The sequence below is a fragment of the Dendropsophus ebraccatus genome, chromosome 2 (assembly GCF_027789765.1).
Source record: "Dendropsophus ebraccatus isolate aDenEbr1 chromosome 2, aDenEbr1.pat, whole genome shotgun sequence".
NCBI classification, from domain to species: Eukaryota; Metazoa; Chordata; class Amphibia; order Anura; family Hylidae; genus Dendropsophus; species Dendropsophus ebraccatus.
Window position 1 is genome coordinate 249,885 of NC_091455.1, and position 18,667 is coordinate 268,551.

The 18,667-nt window shown below is 51.7% G+C and overlaps 1 protein-coding gene across 6 annotated transcripts in view; it reads right to left on the reverse strand.

Annotated features, from left to right (window-relative positions):
* The window catches only part of WDR97 (WD repeat domain 97), a 194,459-nt gene that overhangs the window by 44,850 nt on the left and 130,942 nt on the right, over window positions 1-18,667 (reverse strand). The window lies entirely within an intron of this gene.

Here is an 18,667-nt window from a genome sequence, read left to right on the forward strand (position 1 = left end):
GCAGAGATCCTATGGCTAATAGCAGAGGTGGCAGAGCAGAGATCCTATGGCTAATAGCAGAGGTGGCAGAGCAGAGATCCTATGGCTAATAGCAGAGGTGGCAGAGCAGAGATCCTATGGCTAATAGCAGAGGTGGCAGAGCAGCGATCCTATGGCTAATAGCAGAGGCGGCAGAGCAGCAATCCTATGGCTAATAGCAGAGGTGGCAGAGCAGCGATCCTATGGCTAATAGCAGAGGTGGCAGAGCAGAAATCCTATGGCTAATAGCAGAGGTGGCAGAGCAGAAATCCGATGGCTAATAGCAGAGGTGGCAGAGCAGCGATCCTATGGCTAATAGCAGAGGTGGCAGAGCAGAAATCCGATGGCTAATAGCAGAGGTGGCAGAGCAGAAATCCGATGGCTAATAGCAGAGGTGGCAGAGCAGCGACCCTATGGCTAATAGCAGAGGTGGCAGAGCAGCGACCCTATGGCTAATAGCAGAGGTGGCAGAGCAGTGATCCTATGGATAATAGCAGAGGTGGCAGAGCAGCGACCCTATGGCTAATAGCAGAGGTGGCAGAGCAGAGATCCTATGGCTAATAGCAGAGGTGGCAGAGCAGAGATCCTATGGATAATAGCAGAGGTGGCAGAGCAGAAATCCGATGGCTAATAGCAGAGGTGGCAGAGCAGAGATCCTATGGCTAATAGCAGAGGTGGCAGAGCAGAGATCCTATGGCTAATAGCAGAGGTGGCAGAGCAGAGATCCTATGGCTAATAGCAGAGGCGGCAGAGCAGAGATCCTATGGCTAATAGCAGAGGTGGCAGAGCAGCGATCCTATGGCTAATAGCAGAGGTGGCAGAGCAGCGATCCTATGGCTAATAGCAGAGGTGGCAGAGCAGCGATCCTATGGCTAATAGCAGAGGTGGCAGAGCAGAAATCCTATGGCTAATAGCAGAGGTGGCAGAGCAGAAATCCGATGGCTAATAGCAGAGGTGGCAGAGCAGCGACCCTATGGCTAATAGCAGAGGTGGCAGAGCAGCGACCCTATGGCTAATAGCAGAGGTGGCAGAGCAGTGATCCTATGGATAATAGCAGAGAGGTGGCAGAGCAGCGACCCTATGGCTAATAGCAGAGGTGGCAGAGCAGAGATCCTATGGATAATAGCAGAGGTGGCAGAGCAGAGATCCTATGGATAATAGCAGAGGTGGCAGAGCAGAAATCCGATGGCTAATAGCAGAGGTGGCAGAGCAGAGATCCTATGGCTAATAGCAGAGGTGGCAGAGCAGAGATCCTATGGCTAATAGCAGAGGTGGCAGAGCAGAGATCCTATGGCTAATAGCAGAGGCGGCAGAGCAGAGATCCTATGGCTAATAGCAGAGGTGGCAGAGCAGCGATCCTATGGCTAATAGCAGAGGTGGCAGAGCAGAGATCCTATGGCTAACAGTAGAGGTGGCAAAGCAAAGATCCTACGGCTAATAGCAGAGGTGGCACAGCAAAGATCCTATGGCTAATAGCAGAGGAAACAGAGCAGAGATCCTATGGCTAATAGCAGAGGAAGCAGAGCAGAGATCCTATGGCTAATAGCAGAGGAAACAGAGCAGAGATCCTATGGCTAATAGCAGAGGTGGCAGAGCAGAGATCCTATGGCTAATAGCAGAGGTGGCAGAGCAGAGATCCTATGGCTAATAGCAGAGGTGGTAGAGCAGCGATCCTATGGCTAATAGCAGAGGTGGCAGAGCAGCGATCGTATGGCTAATAGCAGAGGTGGCAGAGCAGATATCGTATGGCTAATAGCAGAGGTGGCAGAGATCCTATGGATAATAGCAGAGGTGGCAGAGCAGAGATAATATGGCTAATAGCAGAGGTGGCAGAGCAGCGATCTTATGGCTAATAGCAGAGGTGGCAGATATCGTATGGCTAATAGCAGAGGTGGCAGAGATCCTATGGCTAATAGCAGAGGTTGCAGAGATCCTATGGCTAATAGCAGAGGTGGCAGAGCAGCGATCCTATGGCTAATAGCAGAGGTGGCAGAGCAGAGATCCTATGGCTAATAGCAGAGGCGGCAGAGCAGAGATCCTATGGCTAATAGCAGAGGTGGCAGAGCAGAGATCCTATGGCTAATAGCAGAGGTGGCAGAGCAGAGATCCTATGGCTAATAGCAGAGGTGGCAGAGCAGAGATACTATGGCTAATAGCAGAGGTGGCAGAGCAGCGATCCTATGGCTAATAGCAGAGGTGGCAGAGCAGAGATCCTATGGCTAATAGCAGAGGTGGCAGAGCAGCGGTCCTATGGCTAATAGCAAAGGTAACAGAGCAGCGATCTTATGGCTTATAGCAGAGGTGGCAGAGCAGCGATCCTATGGCTAATAGCAGAGGTGGCAGAGCAGAGATCCTATGGCTAATAGCAGAGGTGGCAGAACAGCGATCCTATGGCTAATAGCAGAGGTGGCAGAGCAGTGATCCTATGGCTAATAGCAGAGGTGGCAGAGCAGCGATCCTATGGCTAATAGCAGAGGTGGCAGAGCAGCAATCCTATAGCTAATAGAAGAGGTGGCAGAGCAGGGATCCTATGGCTAATAGCAGAGGTGGCAGAGCATAGATCCTATGGCTAATAGCAGAGGTGGCAGAGATCCTATGGCTAATAGCAGAGGTGGCAGAGCAGCAATCCGATGGCTAATAGCAGAGGTGGCAGAGCAGTGATCCTATGGCTAATAGCAGAGGTGGCAGAGCAGAGATTCTATGGCTAATAGCAGAGGTGGCAGAGCAGCGATCCTATGGCTAATAGCAGAGGTGGTGGAGCAGAGATCCTATGGTTGGTATCAGAGGTGGCAGAGCAGAGATCCTATGGCTAATAGCAGAGGTGACAGAGCAGAGATCCTATGGCTAATAGCAGAGGTGGCAGAGCAGCGATCCTATGGGTAATAGCAGAGGTGGCAGAGCAGAGATCCTATGGATAATAGCAGAGGTGGCAGAGCAGAGATCCTATGGCTAATAGCAGGGGTGGCAGAGCAGAGATCCTATGGCTAATAGCAGAGGTGGCAGAGCAGAGATCCTATGGCTAATAGCAGAGGTGGCCGAGATCCTATGGCTAATAGCAGAGGTGGCAAAGCAGAGATCCTATGGCTAATAGCAGAGGCGGCAGAGCAGCGATTCTATGGCTAACAGCAGAGGCGACAGAACAGCAATCCTATGGATAATAGCAGAGGTGGCTAAGCAGAGATCCTATGGCTAATAGCAGAGGTGGCCGAGATCCTATGGCTAATAGCAGAGGTGGCAAAGCAGAGATCCTATGGCTAATAGCAAAGGTGGCAGAGCAGCGATCCTATGGCTAATAGCAGAGGTGGCAGAGCAGAGATAATATGGCTAATAGCAGAGGTGGCAGAGCAGCGATCCTATGGCTAATAGCAGAGGTGGCAGAGCAGCAATCCTATGGCTAATAGCAGAGGTGACAGAGCAGCGATCCTATGGCTAATAGCAGAGGTGGCAGAGATCCTATGGCTAATAGCAGAGGTGGCAGAGATCCTATGGCTAATAGCAGAGGTGGCAGAGCAGCGATCCTATGGCTAATAGCAGAGGTGGCAGAGCAGAGATCCTATGGCTAATAGCAGAGGTGGCAGAGCAGAGATCCTATGGCTAATAGCAAAGGTGGCAGAGCAGAGATCCTATGGCTAATAGCAGAGGTAGCAGAGCAGAGATCCTATGGATAATAGCAGAGGTGGCAGAGCAGAGATCCTATGGCTAATAGCAGAGGTGGTAGAGCAGCCATCCTATGGATAATAGCAGAGGTGGCAGAGCAGAGATCCTATGGATAATAGCAGAGGTGGCAGAGCAGAGATCCTATGGCTAATAGCAGAGGTGGCCGAGATCCTATGGCTAATAGCAGAGGTGGCAAAGCAGAGATCCTATGGCTAATAGCAGAGGTGGCAGAGCAGCGATTCTATGGCTAATAGCAGAGGTGGCAGAGTAGAGATCCTATGGATAATAGCAGAGGTGGCAGAGCAGCGTTACTATGGCTAATAGCAGAGGCGGCAGAGCAGCAATCCTATGGCTAATAGCAGAGGTGGCAGAGCAGCGATCTTATGGCTAATAGCAGAGGTGACAGAGCAGGAATCCTATGGCTAATAGCAGAGGTGGCAGAGCAGCGATCCTATGGCTAATAGCAGAGGTGGCAGAGCAGCGTTACTATGGCTAATAGCAGAGGTGGCAGAGCAGAGATCCTATGGTTGGTATCAGAGGTGGCAGAGCAGAGATCGTATGGCTAATAGCAGAGGTGGCAGAGATCCTATGGCTAATAGCAGAGGTGACAGAGCAGCGATCGTATGGATAATAGCAGAGGTGGCAGAGCAGAGATCCTATGGCTAATAGCAAAAGGTGGCAGAGCAGCGATCCTATGGCTAATAGCAGAGGTGGCAGAGCAGAGATCCTATGGCTAATAGCAGAGGTGGCAGAGCAGCGCTCCTATGGCTAATAGCAGAGGTGGCAGAGCAGAGATCCTATGGCTAGTAGCAGAGGTGACAGAGCAGCGATCCTATGGCTAACAGCAGAGGTGGCAGAGCAGCGATCCTATGGCTAATAGCAGAGGTGGCAGAGATCCTATAGTTGGTATCAGAGGTGGCAGACCAGCGACCCTATGGCTAATAGCAGAGGAAACAGAGCAGAGATGCTATGGCTAATAGCAGAGGTGGCAGAGCAGCGATCCTATGGCTAAAAGCAGAGGTGGCAGAGCAGCGATCCTATGGCTAAAAGCAGAGGTGGCAGAGCAGCGATCCTATGGCTAAAAGCAGAAGTGGCAGAGCAGAGATCCTATGGCTAATAGCAGAGGTGGCAAAGCAGAAATCCGATGGCTAATAGCAGAGGTGGAAGAGCAGCGATCTTATGGCTAATAGCAGAGGTGGCAGAGCAGCGATTCTATGGCTAATAGCAGAGGTGGCAGAGCAGCGTTACTATGGCTAATAGCAGAGGAAGCAGAGCAGAGATCCTATGGCTAATAGCAGAGGTGGCAGAGCAGAGATCCTATGGCTAATAGCAGAGGTGGCAGAGCAGAGATCCTATGGCTAATAGCAGAGGTGGCAGAGCAGAGATCCTATGGCTAATAGCAGAGGAAGCAGAGCAGAGATCCTATGGCTAATAGCAGAGGTGGCAGAGCAGCGATCCGATGGCTAATAGCAGGGGTGGTAGAACAGCGATCCTATGGCTAATAGCAGAGGTGGCAGAGCAGCGATCCTATGGCTAATAGCAGAGGTGGCAGAGCAGAGATCCTATGGCTAATAGCAGAGGTGGCAGAGCAGCGATCCTATGGCTAATAGCAGAGGTGGCAGAGCAGAGATCCTATGGATAATAGCAGAAGTGGCAGAGCAGCGATCCTATGGCTAATAGCAGAGGTGGCAGAGCAGAGATCCTATGGCTAATAGCAGAGGTGGCAGAGCAGAGATCTTATGGCTAATAGCAGAGATGGCAGAGCAGCAATCCTATGGCTAATAGCAGAGGTGGCAGAGCAGCAATCCTATGGCTAATAGCAGAGGTGGCAGAGATCCTATGGATAATAGCAGAGGTGGAAGAGCAGCGATCCTATGGCTAATAGCAGAGGTGAAAGAGCAGCGATCCTATGGCTAATAGCAGAGTTGGCAGAGCAGAGATCCTATGGCTAATAGCAGAGGTGGCAGAGCAGCGATCTTATGGCTAATAGCAGAGGTGGCAGAGCAGCGATCCTATGGCTAATAGCAGAGGTGGCAGAGCAGCGATTCTATGGCTAATAGCAGAGGTGGCAGAGCAGCGTTACTATGGCTAATAGCAGAGGAAGCAGAGCAGAGATCCTATGGCTAATAGCAGAGGTGGCAGCGCAGAGATCCTATGGCTAATAGCAGAGGTGGCAGAGCAGAGATCCTATGGCTAATAGCAGAGGTGGCAGCGCAGAGATCCTATGGCTAATAGCAGAGGTGGCAGAGCAGAGATCCTATGGCTAATAGCAGAGGAAGCAGAGCAGAGATCCTATGGCTAATAGCAGAGGTGGCAGAGCAGCAATCTGATGGCTAATAGCAGAGGTGGCAGAGCAGCGATCCGATGGCTAATAGCAGGGGTGGTAGAACAGCGATCCTATGGCTAATAGCAGAGGTGGCAGAGCAGCGATCCTATGGCTAATAGCAGAGGTGGCAGAGCAGCGATCCTATGGCTAATAGCAGAGGTGGCAGAGCAGAGATCCTCTGGCTAATAGCAGAGGTGGCAGAGCAGAGATCCTATGGCTAATAGCAGAGGCGGCAGAGCAGCGATCCTATGGCTAATAGCAGAGGCGGCAGAGCAGCGATCCTATGGCTAATAGCAGGGGTGGCAGAGCAGTGTTACTATGGCTAATAGCAGAGGTGGCAGAGCAGCGATCCTATGACTAATAGCAGAGGTGGTGGAGCAGCGATCCTATGGGTAATAGCAGAGGTGGCAGAGCAGAGATCCTATGGCTAATAGCAGAGGTGGCAGAGCAGAGATCCTATGGCTAATAGAGGTGGCAGAGCAGAGATCCTATGGCTAATAGCAGAGGTGGCAGAGCAGAGATCCCATGGCTAATAGTAGAGGTGGCAGAGCAGAGATCCTATGGCTAATAGCAGAGGTGGCAGAGCAGAGATCCTATGGCTAATAGCAGAGGTGGCAGAGCAGAGATCCTATGGCTAATAGCAGAGGTGGCAGAGCAGAGATCCTATGGCTAATAGCAGAGGTGGCAGAGCAGAGATCCTATGGCTACTAGCAGAGGTGAGTAGAGCAGAGATCCTATGGCTAATAGCAGAGGTGGCAGAGCAGAATCCTATGGCTAATAGCAGAGGTGGCAGAGCAGCGATCCGATGGCTAATAGCAGAGGGTGGCTAGAAGCAGCGATCCTATGGCTAATAGCAGAGGTGGCAGAGCAGCGATCCTATGGCTAATAGCAGAGGTGGCAGAGCAGAGATCCTATGGCTAATAGCAGAGGTGGCAGAGCAGAGATCCTATGGCTAATAGCAGGGGTGGCAGAGCAGAGATCCTATGGCTAATAGCAGAGGTGGCAGAGCAGCGATCCTAGGCACTAATGCAGAGGCGGCAGAGCACAGATTCTATGGTTGGTAGCAAAGGCGGCAGAGCAGAGATCCTATGGCTAATAGCAGAGGTGGCAGAGAATCTATGGCTAATAGCAAAGGTGGCAGAGCAGTAATCCTATGGCTAATAGCAGAGGTGGAAGAGATCCTATGGCTAATAGCAGAGGTGGCAGAGCAGCGATCCTATGGCTAATAGCAGAGGTGGCAGAGCAGAGATAATATGGCTAATAGCAGAGGTGGCAGAGCAGAGATCGTATGGATAATAGCAGAGGTGGCAGAGCAGAGATCCTATGGCTAATAGCAGAGGTGGCAGAGCAGCGATCCTATGGCTAATAGCAGAGGTGGCAGAGCAGAGATCCTATGGTTGGTATCAGAGGTGGCAGAGCAGCGACCCTATGGCTAATAGCAGAGGTGGCAGAGCAGCAATCCTATGGCTAATAGCAGAGGTGGCAGAGCAGCCATCCTATGGCTAATAGCAGAGGTGGCAGAGCAGCCATCCTATGGCTAATAGCAGAGGTGGCAGAGCAGAGATCCTATGGCTAATAGCAGAGGTGGCAGAGCAGCGATCCTATGGCTAATAGCAGAGGTGGCAGAGCAGAGATCCTATGGTTGGTATCAGAGGCGGCAGAGCAGCAATCCTATGGCTAATAGCAGAGGTGGCAGAGCAGAAATCCTATGGCTAATAGCAGAGGTGGCAGAGCAGCGATCCTATGGCTAATAGCAGAGGTGGCAGAGCAGAGACCCTATGGTTGGTATCAGAGGCGGCAGAGCAGCAATCCTATGGCTTATAGCAGAGGTGGCAGGGGAGAGATCCTATGGCTAATAGCAGAGGTGGCAGAGCAGAGATCCTATGGCTAATAGCCGAGGTGGCAGAGCAGCGATCCTATGGCTAATAGCAAAGGAAGCAGAGCAGCAATCCGATGGCTAATAGCAGAGGTGGCAGAGCAGAGATCCTATGGCTAATAGCAGAGGTAGCAGAGCAGCAATCCTATGACTAATAGCAGAGGTGGCAGATCAGAAATCCTATGGCTAATAGCAGAGGTGGCAGAGCAGCGATCCTATGGCTAATAGTAGAGGAGGCAGAGCAGCGATCCTATGGATAATAGCAGAGGTGGCAGAGCAGAGATCCCATGGCTAATAGCAGAGGTGGCAGAGCAGAGATCCTATGGCTAATAGCAGAGGTGGCAGAGCAGAGATCCCATGGCTAATAGCAGAGGTGGCAGAGCAGAGATCCTATGGCTAATAGCAGAGGTGGCAGAGCAGCGATCCTATGGCTAATAGCAGAGGTGGCAGAGCAGAGATCCTATGGCTAATAGCAGAGGTGGCAGAGCAGAGATCCTATGGCTAATAGCAGAGGTGGCAGAGATCCTATGGCTAATAGCAGAGGTGGCAGAGCAGCGATCCTATGGCTGATAGCAGAGGTGGCAGAGCAGTGATCCTATGGCTAATAGCAGAGGTGGCAGAGCAGAGATCCTATGGATAATAGCAGAGGTGGCAGAGCAGTGATCTTATGGCTAATAGCAGAGGTGGCAGAGCAGAGATCCTATGGCTAATAGCAGAGGCGGCAGAGCAGAGATTCTATGGTTGGTAGCAAAGGCGGCAGAGCAGCGATCCTATGGCTAATAGAAGAGGTGGCAGAGCAGAGATCCTATGGCTAATAGCAGAGGTAGCAGAGCAGCAATCCTATGACTAATAGCAGAGGTGGCAGAGCAGAGATCCTATGGCTAATAGCAGAGGTGGCAGAGCAGAGATCCTATGGCTAATAGCAGAGGTGGCAGAGCAGCGATCCTATGGCTAATAGTAGAGGTGGCAGAGCAGAGATCCCATGGCTAATAGCAGAGGTGGCAGAGCAGCGATCCTATGGCTAATAGCAGAGGTGGCAGAGCAGCGATCCTATGGCTAATAGCAGAGGTGGCAGAGCAGAGATCCTATGGCTAATAGCAGAGGTGGCAGAGCAGAGATCCTATGGCTAATAGCAGAGGTAGCAGAGCAGCAATCCTATGACTAATAGCAGAGGTGGCAGAGCAGAGATCCTATGGCTAATAGCAGAGGTGGCAGAGCAGAGATCCTATGGCTAATAGCAGAGGTGGCAGAGCAGAGATCCTATGGCTAATAGCAGAGGTGGCAGAGCAGAGATCCTATGGCTAATAGCAGAGGCGGCAGAGCAGAGATTCTATGGTTGGTAGCAAAGGCGGCAGAGCAGCGATCCTATGGCTAATAGAAGAGGTGGCAGAGCAGAGATCCTATGGCTAATAGCAGAGGTAGCAGAGCAGCAATCCTATGACTAATAGCAGAGGTGGCAGAGCAGAGATCCTATGGCTAATAGCAGAGGTGGCAGAGCAGAGATCCTATGGCTAATAGCAGAGGTGGCAGAGCAGCGATCCTATGGCTAATAGTAGAGGTGGCAGAGCAGAGATCCCATGGCTAATAGCAGAGGTGGCAGAGCAGCGATCCTATGGCTAATAGCAGAGGTGGCAGAGCAGCGATCCTATGGCTAATAGCAGAGGTGGCAGAGCAGAGATCCTATGGCTAATAGCAGAGGTGGCAGAGCAGAGATCCCATGGCTAATAGCAGAGGTGGCAGAGCAGAGATCCTATGGCTAATAGCAGAGGTGGCAGAGCAGCGATCCTATGGCTAATAGCAGAGGTGGCAGAGCAGAGATCCTATGGCTAATAGCAGAGGTGGCAGAGCAGAGATCCTATGGTTGGTATCAGAGGTGGCAGAGCAGCAATCCTATGGCTAATAGCAGAGGTGGCAGAGCAGCGATCGTATGGCTAATAGCAGAGGTGGTAGAGCAGCGATCCTATGGCTAATAGCAGAGGTGGCAAAGCAGAGATCCTATGGCTAATAGCAGAGGTGGCAGAGCAGCGATCCTATGGCTAATAGCAGAGGTGGCAGAGCAGCGATCCTATGGCTAATAGCAGAGGTGGCAGAGCAGCAATCCTATGGCTAATAGCAGAGGTGGCAGAGCAGAGATCCTATGGCTAATAGCAGAGGTGGCAGAGCAGAGATCCTATGGCTAATAGCAGAGGTGGCAGAGCAGCGATCGTATGGCTAATAGCAGAGGTGGTAGAGCAGCGATCCTATGGCTAATAGCAGAGGTGGCAGAGCAGAGATCCTATGGCTAATAGCAGAGGTGGCAAAGCAGAGATCCTATGGTTGGTATCAGAGGCGGCAGAGCAGCAATCCTATGGCTAATAGCAGAGGTGGCAGAGCAGAAATCCTATGGCTAATAGCAGAGGTGGCAGAGCAGCGATCCTATGGCTAATAGCAGAGGTAGCAGAGCAGCAATCCTATGACTAATAGAGGTGGCAGAGCAGAGATCCTATGGCTAATAGCAGAGGTGGCAGAGCAGCGACCCTATGGCTAATAGCAGAGGTGGCAGAGCAGAGATCCTATGGCTAATAGCAGAGGTGGCAGAGCAGAGATCCTATGGCTAATAGCAGAGGTGGCAGAGCAGAGATCCTATGGCTAATAGCAGAGGTGGCAGAGCAGAGATCCTATGGCTAATAGCAGAGGTGGCAGAGCAGAGATCCTATGGTTGGTAGCAAAGGCGGCAGAGCAGCGATCCTATGGCTAATAGCCGAGGTGGCAGAGCAGCGAACCTATGGCTAATAGCAGAGGTGGCAGAGCAGAGATCCTATGGCTAATAGCAGAGGTGGCAGAACAGCGATCCTATGGCTAATAGCAGAGGAAGCAGAGCAGCAATTCGATGGCTAATAGCAGAGGTGGCAGAGCAGAGATCCTATGGCTAATAGCAGAGGTAGCAGAGCAGCAATCCTATGACTAATAGCAGAGGTGGCAGAGCAGAGATCCTATGGCTAATAGCAGAGGTGGCAGAGCAGAGATCCTATGGCTAATAGCAGAGGTGGCAGAGCAGAGATCCTATGGCTAATAGCAGAGGTGGCAGAGCAGAGATCCTATGGCTAATAGCAGAGGTGGCAGAGCAGCGATCCTATGGCTAATAGTAGAGGTGGCAGAGCAGCGATCCTATGGATAATAGCAGAGGTGGCAGAGCAGAGATCCCATGGCCAATAGCAGAGGTGGTAGAGCAGAGATCCTATGGCTAATAGCAGAGGTGGCAGAGCAGAGATCCCATGGCTAATAGCAGAGGTGGCAGAGCAGAGATCCTATGGCTAATAGCAGAGGTGGCAGAGCAGAGATCCTATGGCTAATAGCAGAGGTGGCAGAGCAGAGATCCTATGGTTGGTATCAGAGGTGGCAGAGCAGCAATCCTATGGCTAATAGCAGAGGTGGCAGAGCAGCAATCCTATGGCTAATAGCAGAGGTGGCAGAGCAGTGATCCTATGGCTAATAGGAGAGGTGGCAGAGCAGAGATCCTATGGCTAATAGCAGAGGTGGCAGAGCAGAGATCCTATGGATAATATCAGAGGTGGCAGAGCAGAGATCCTACGGCTAATAGCAGAGGTGGTAGAGCAGCGATCCTATGGCTAATAGCAGAGGTGGCAGAGCAGAGATCCTATGGCTAATAGCAGAGGTGGCAGAGCAGCGATCCTATGGCTAATAGCAGAGGTGGCAGAGCAGCGATCCTATGGCTAATAGCAGAGGTGGCAGAGCAGCGATCCTATGGCTAATAGCAGAGGTGGCAGAGCAGCAATCCGATGGCTAATAGCAGAGGTGGCAGAGCAGAGATCCTATGGCTAATAGCAGAGGTGGCAGAGCAGCAATCCGATGGCTAATAGCAGAGGTGGCAGAGCAGAGATCCTATGGCTAATAGCAGAGGTAGCAGAGCAGCAATCCTATGACTAATAGCAGAGGTGGCAGAGCAGAGATCCTATGGCTAATAGCAGAGGTGGCAGAGCAGAGATCCTATGGCTAATAGCAGAGGTGGCAGAGCAGAGATCCTATGGCTAATAGCAGAGGTGGCAGAGCAGCGATCCTATGGATAATAGCAGAGGCGGCAGAGCAGCGATCCTATGGCTAATAGCAGAGGTGGCAGAGCAGCGATCTTATGGCTAATAGCAGGGGTGGCAGAGCAGCGATCCTATGGTTGGTATCAGAGGTGGCAGAGCAGCAATCCTATGGCTAATAGCAGAGGTGGCAGAGCAGCAATCCTATGGCTAATAGCAGAGGTGGCAGAGCAGAGATCCTATGGATAATAGCAGAGGTGGCAGAGCAGAGATCCTACGGCTAATAGCAGAGGTGGTAGAGCAGCGATCCTATGGCTAATAGCAGAGGTGGCAGAGCAGCGATCCTATGGCTAATAGCAGAGGTGGCAGAGCAGCGATCCTATGGCTAATAGCAGAGGTGGCAGAGCAGCGATCCTATGGCTAATAGCAGAGGTGGCAGAGCAGCAATCCTATGGCTAATAGAAGAGGTGGCAGAGCAGAGATCCTATGGCTAATAGCAGAGGTGGCAGAGCAGAGATCCTATGGCTAATAGCAGAGGTGGCAGAGCAGCAATCCTATGGCTAATAGCAGAGGTGGCAGAGCAGCAATCCTATGGCTAATAGCAGAGGTGGCAGAGCAGAGATCCTATGGATAATAGCAGAGGTGGCAGAGCAGAGATCCTACGGCTAATAGCAGAGGTGGTAGAGCAGCGATCCTATGGCTAATAGCAGAGGTGGCAGAGCAGCGATCCTATGGCTAATAGCAGAGGTGGCAGAGCAGCGATCCTATGGCTAATAGCAGAGGTGGCAGGAGCAGCGATCTATGGCTAATAGCAGAGGTGGCAGAGCAGCAATCCTATGGCTAATAGAAGAGGTGGCAGAGCAGAGATCCTATGGCTAATAGCAGAGGTGCTCAAGAGCAAGCGATCCCTCTGGCTAATAGCAGAGGTGGCGAAAGTAGAGATCTTAGGGCTAATAGCAGAGATGGCCAGAGCAGCGATCCTATGCTAATCAAGCAGAGGGGCCAGAAAAAGCAAGAGATCCACTATGGCTAATAGCAGAGGTGGCAGAGCAGCGATCCTATTGCTAATAGCAGAGGTGGCAGAGCAGAGATCCTATGGTTGGTATCAGAGGTGGCAGAGCAGCGATCCTATGGCTAATAGCAGAGGTGGCAGAGCAGAGATCCTATGGCTAATAGCAGAGGTGGCAGAGCAGAGATCCTATGGCTAATAGCAGAGGTGGCAGAGCAGCGATCCTATGGATAATAGCAGAGGTGGCAGAGCAGCGATCTTATGGCTAATAGCAGAGGTGGCAGAGCAGAGATCCTATGGCTAATAGCAGAGGTAACAGAGCAGCGATCCTATGGCTAATAGCAGAGGTGGCAGAGCAGAGATCCTATGGCTAATAGCAGAGGTGGCAGAGCAGAGATCCTATGGCTAATAGCAGAGGTGGCAGAGCAGAGATCCTATGGTTGGTATCAGAGGCGGCAGAGCAGCAATCCTATGGCTAATAGCAGAGGTGGCAGAGCAGAGATCCTATGGATAATAGCAGAGGTGGCAGAGCAGCGATCCTATGGCTAATAGCAGAGGTGGCAGAGCAGAGATCCTATGGCTAATAGCAGAGGTGGCAGAGCAGAGATCCTATGGCTAATAGCAGAGGTGGCAGAGATCCTATGACTAATAGCAGGGGTGGCAGAGCAGCGATCCTATGGGTAATAGCAGAGGTGGCAGAGCAGCGACCCTATGGCTAATAGCAGAGGTGGCAGAGCAGAGATCCTATGGATAATAGCAGAGGTGGCAGAGCAGCGATCCTATGGCTAATAGCAGAGGTGGCAGAGCAGAGATCCTATGGCTAATAGCAGAGGTGGCAGAGCAGAGATCCTATGGCTAATAGCAGAGGTGGCAGAGATCCTATGACTAATAGCAGGGGTGGCAGAGCAGAGATCCTATGGCTTATAGCAGAGGTGGCAGAGCAGCGATCCTATGGCTAATAGCAGAGGTGGCAGAGCAGTAATCCTATGGCTAATAGCAGAGGTGGCAGAGATCCTATGACTAATAGCAGAGGTGGCAGAGATTCTATGGCTAATAGCAGGGGTGGCAGAGCAGCGATCTTATGGCTAATAGCAGAGGTGGCAGAGCAGAGATCCTATGGCTAATAGCAGAGGTGGCAGAGCAGCGATCCTATGGCTAATAGCAGAGGTGGCAGAGCAGCGATCCTATGGCTAATAGCAGAGGTGGCAGAGCAGCGATCCTATGGCTAATAGCAGAGGTGGCAGAGCGGCGATCTTATGGCTAATAGCAGAGGTGGCAGAGCAGCGATCCTATGGCTAATAGCAGAGATGGAAGAGCGGCGATCCTATGGCTAATAGCAGAGGTGGCAGAGCAGTGATCCTATGGCTAATAGCAGAGGTGGCTGAGCAGAAATCCGATGGCTAATAGCAGAGGTGGCAGAGCAGAGATCCTATGGCTAATAGCAGAGGTGGCAGAGCAGAGATCCTATGGCTAATAGCAGAGGCGGCAGAGCAGCGATTTTATGGCTAATAGCAGAGGTGGCAGAGCAGAGATCCTATGGTTAGAAGCAAACGTGGCAGAGCAGCAATCCTATGGCTAATAGCAGAGGTGGCAGAGCAGCGATCCTATGGCTAATAGCAGAGGTGGCTGAGCAGAAATCTGATGGCTAATAGCAGAGGTGGCAGAGCAGAGATCCTATGGCTAATAGCAGAGGTGGCAGAGCAGAGATCCTATGGCTAATAGCAGAGGCGGCAGAGCAGCGATTTTATGGCTAATAGCAGAGGTGGCAGAGCAGAGATCCTATGGCTAATAGCAGAGGTGGCAGAGCAGCGATCCTATGGTTAGTAGCAAAGGTGGCAGAGCAGCAATCCTATGGCTAATAGCAGAGGTGGCAGAGCAGAGATCCTATGGCTAATAGCAGAGGTGGCAGAGCAGAGATCCTATGGCTAATAGCAGAGGTGGCAGAGCAGAGATCCTATGGCTAATAGAGGTGGCAGAGCAGAGATCCTATGGATAATAGCAGAGGTGGCAGAGCAGAGATCCTATGGTTGGTATCAGAGGCGGCAGAGCAGCGATCCTATGGCTAATAGCAGAGGCGGCAGAGCAGCAATCCTATGGGTAATAGCAGAGGTGGCAGAGCAGAGATCCTATGGCTAATAGCAGAGGTGGCAGAGCAGCGACCCTATGGCTAATAGCAGAGGTGGCAGAGCAGCAATCCTATGGCTAATAGCAGAGGTGGCAGAGCAGCGATCCTATGGCTAATAGCAGAGGTGGCAGAGATCCTATGGCTAATAGCAGAGGTGGCAGAGATCCTATGGCTAATAGCAGAGGTGGCAGGGGAGAGATCCTATGGATAATAGCAGAGGTGGCAGGGGAGAGATCCTATGGATAATAGCAGAGGTGGCAGGGGAGAGATCCTATGGCTAATAGCAGAGGTGGCAGAGCAGCGTTACTATGGCTAATAGCAGAGGCGGCAGAGCAGCGATCCTATGACTAATAGCAGAGGTGGTGGAGCAGCGATCCTATGGGTAATAGCAGAGGTGGTGGAGCAGCGATCCTATGGGTAATAGCAGAGGTGGTGGAGCAGCGATCCTATGGGTAATAGCAGATGTGGCAGAGCAGAGATCCTATGGTTGGTATCAGAGGTGGCAGAGCAGCGACCCTATGGCTAATAGCAGAGGCGGCAGAGCAGTGATCCTATGCCTAATAGCAGAGGTGGCAGAGCAGCGATCCTATGGCTAATAGCAGGGGTGGCAGAGCAGAGATCCTATGGCTAATAGCAGAGGTGGCAGAGGTGGCAGAGCAGAGATCCTATGGCTAATAGCAGAGGTGGCAGAGCAGCGATCCTATGGCTAAAAGAAGAGGAGGCAGAGCAGAGATCCTATGGCTTATAGCAGGGGTGGCAGAGCAGCGATCCTATGGCTAATAGCAGAGGTGGCAGAGCAGTAATCCTATGGCTAATAGCAGAGGTGGCAGAGATCCTATGGCTAATAGCAGAGGTGGCAGAGCAGAGATCCTATGGCTAATAGCAGAGGTGGCAGAGCAGAGATAATATGGCTAATAGCAGAGGTGGCAGAGCAGCGATCTTATGGCTAATAGCAGAGGTGGCAGAGCAGAGATCCTATGGATAATAGCAGAGGTGGCAGAGCAGCGATCTTATGGCTAATAGCAGAGGTGGCAGAGCAGCGATCCTATGGCTAGTAGCAGAGATGGAAGAGCAGCGATCCTATGGCTAATAGCAGAGGTGGCTGAGCAGAAATCCGATGGCTAATAGCAGAGGTGGCAGAGCAGAGATCATATGGCTAATAGCAGAGGTGGCAGAGCAGAGATCCTATGGCTAATAGCAGAGGTGGCAGAGCAGAGATCCTATGGCTAATAGCAGAGGTGGCAGAGATCCTATGGCTAATAGCAGAGGTGGCAGAGCAGCGATCCTATGGCTAATAGCAGAGGTGGCAGAGCAGAGATCCTATGGCTAATAGCAGAGGTGGCAGAGCAGCGATCCTATGGCTAATAGCAGAGGTGGCAGAGCAGAGATCCTATGGCTAATAGCAGAGGTGGCAGAGCAGCGATCCTATGGCTAATAGCAGAGGTGGCAGAGCAGCAATCCTATGGCTAATAGGAGGGGTGGCAGAGCAGCGATCCTATGGCTAATAGCAGAGGTGGCAGAGCAGCGATCCTATGGGTAATATCAGAGATGGCAGAGCAGAGATCCTATGGCTAATAGCAGAGGTGGCAGAGCAGTAATCCTATGGCTAATAGCAGAGGTGGCAGAGCAGAAATCCTATGGCTAATAGCAGAGGTGGCAGAGCAGCGATCCTATGGCTAATAGCAGAGGTGGCAGAGCAGCAATCCTATAACTAATAGCAGAGGTGGCAGAGCAGAGATCCTATGGCTAATAGCAGAGGTGGCAGAGCAGAGATCCTATGGCTAATAGCAGATGTGGCAGAGCAGAGATCCTATGGTTGGTATCAGAGGTGGCAGAGCAGCGATCCTATGGCTAATAGCAGAGGTGGCAGAGCAGCGATCCTATGCCTAATAGCAGAGGTGGCAGAGCAGCGATCCTATGGCTAATAGCAGGGGTGGCAGAGCAGCGATCTTATGGCTAATAGCAGAGGTGGCAGAGGTGGCAGAGCAGAGATCCTATGGCTAATAGCAGAGGTGGCAGAGCAGCGATCCTATGGCTAATAGAAGAGGAGGCAGAGCAGAGATCCTATGGCTAATAGCAGGGGTGGCAGAGCAGCGATCCTATGGCTAATAGCAGAGGTGGCAGAGCAGTAATCCTATGGCTAATAGCAGAGGTGGCAGAGATCCTATGGCTAATAGCAGAGGTGGCAGAGCAGAAATCCGATGGCGAATAGCAGAGGTGGCAGAGCAGAGATCCTATGGCTAATAGCAGAGGAAGCAGAGCAGAAATCCTATGGCTAATAGCAGAGGTGGTAGAGCAGCGATCCTATGGCTAAAAGCAGAGATGGCAGAGCAGCGATCCTATGGCTAATAGCAGAGGTGGCAGAGCAGAGATCCTATGGCTAATAGCAGAGGTGGCAGAGCAGAGATCCTATGGCTAATAGCAGAGGTGGCAGAGCAGCGATCCGATGGCTAATAGCAGAGGTGGCAGAGCAGAGATCCTACGGCTAATAGAGGTGGCAGAGCAGCGATCCTATGGCTAATAGCAGATGTGGCAGAGCAGAGATCCTATGGTTGGTATCAGAGGTGGCAGAGCAGCGACCCTATGGCTAATAGCAGAGGCGGCAGAGCAGCGATCCTATGGCTAATAGCAGAGGTGGCAGAGCAGCGATCCTATGGCTAATAGCAGAGGTGGCTGAGCAGAAATCTGATGGCTAATAGCAGAGGTGGCAGAGCAGAGATCATATGGCTAATAGCAGAGGTGGCAGAGCAGAGATCCTATGGCTAATAGCAGAGGTGGCAGAGCAGAGATCCTATGGCTAATAGCAGAGGTGGCAGATATCCTATGGCTAATAGCAGAGGTGGCAGAGCAGAGATCCTATGGCTAATAGCAGGGGTGGTAGAACAGCGATCCTATGGCTAATAGCAGAGGTGGCAGAGCAGAGATCCTATGGCTAATAGCAGGGGTGGTAGAACAGCGATCCTATGGCTAATAGCAGAGGTGGCAGAGCAGAGATCCTATGGCTAATAGCAGAGGTGGCAGAGCAGAGATCCTATGGATAATAGCAGAGGTGGCAGAGCAGAGATCCTATGGCTAATAGCAGAGGTGGCAGAGCAGAGATCCTATGGTTAATAGCAGAGGTGGCAGAGCAGAGATCCTATGGATAATAGCAGAGGTGGCAGAGCAGAGATCCTATGGATAATAGCAGAGGTGGCAGAGCAGAGATCCAATGGTTGGTATCAGAGGTGGCAGAGCAGCGATCCTATGGCTAATAGCAGAGGTGGCAGAGATCCTATGGCTAATAGCAGAGGTGGCAGAGCAGAGATCCTATGGATAATAGCAGAGGTGGCAGAGCAGAGATCCAATGGTTGGTATCAGAGGTGGCAGAGCAGCGATCCTATGGCTAATAGCAGAGGTGGCAGAGCAGAGATCCTATGGCTAATAGCAGAGGTGGCAGAGCAGCAATCCTATGGCTAATAGCCGACGCGGCAGAGCAGCAATCCTATGGCTAATAGCAGGGGTGGCAGAGCAGCGATCCTATGGCTAATAGCAGAGGTGGCAGAGCAGCGATCCTATGGCTAATAGCAGAGGTGGCAGAGCAGAGATCCTATGGCTAATAGCAGAGGTGGCAGAGCAGCGTTACTATGGC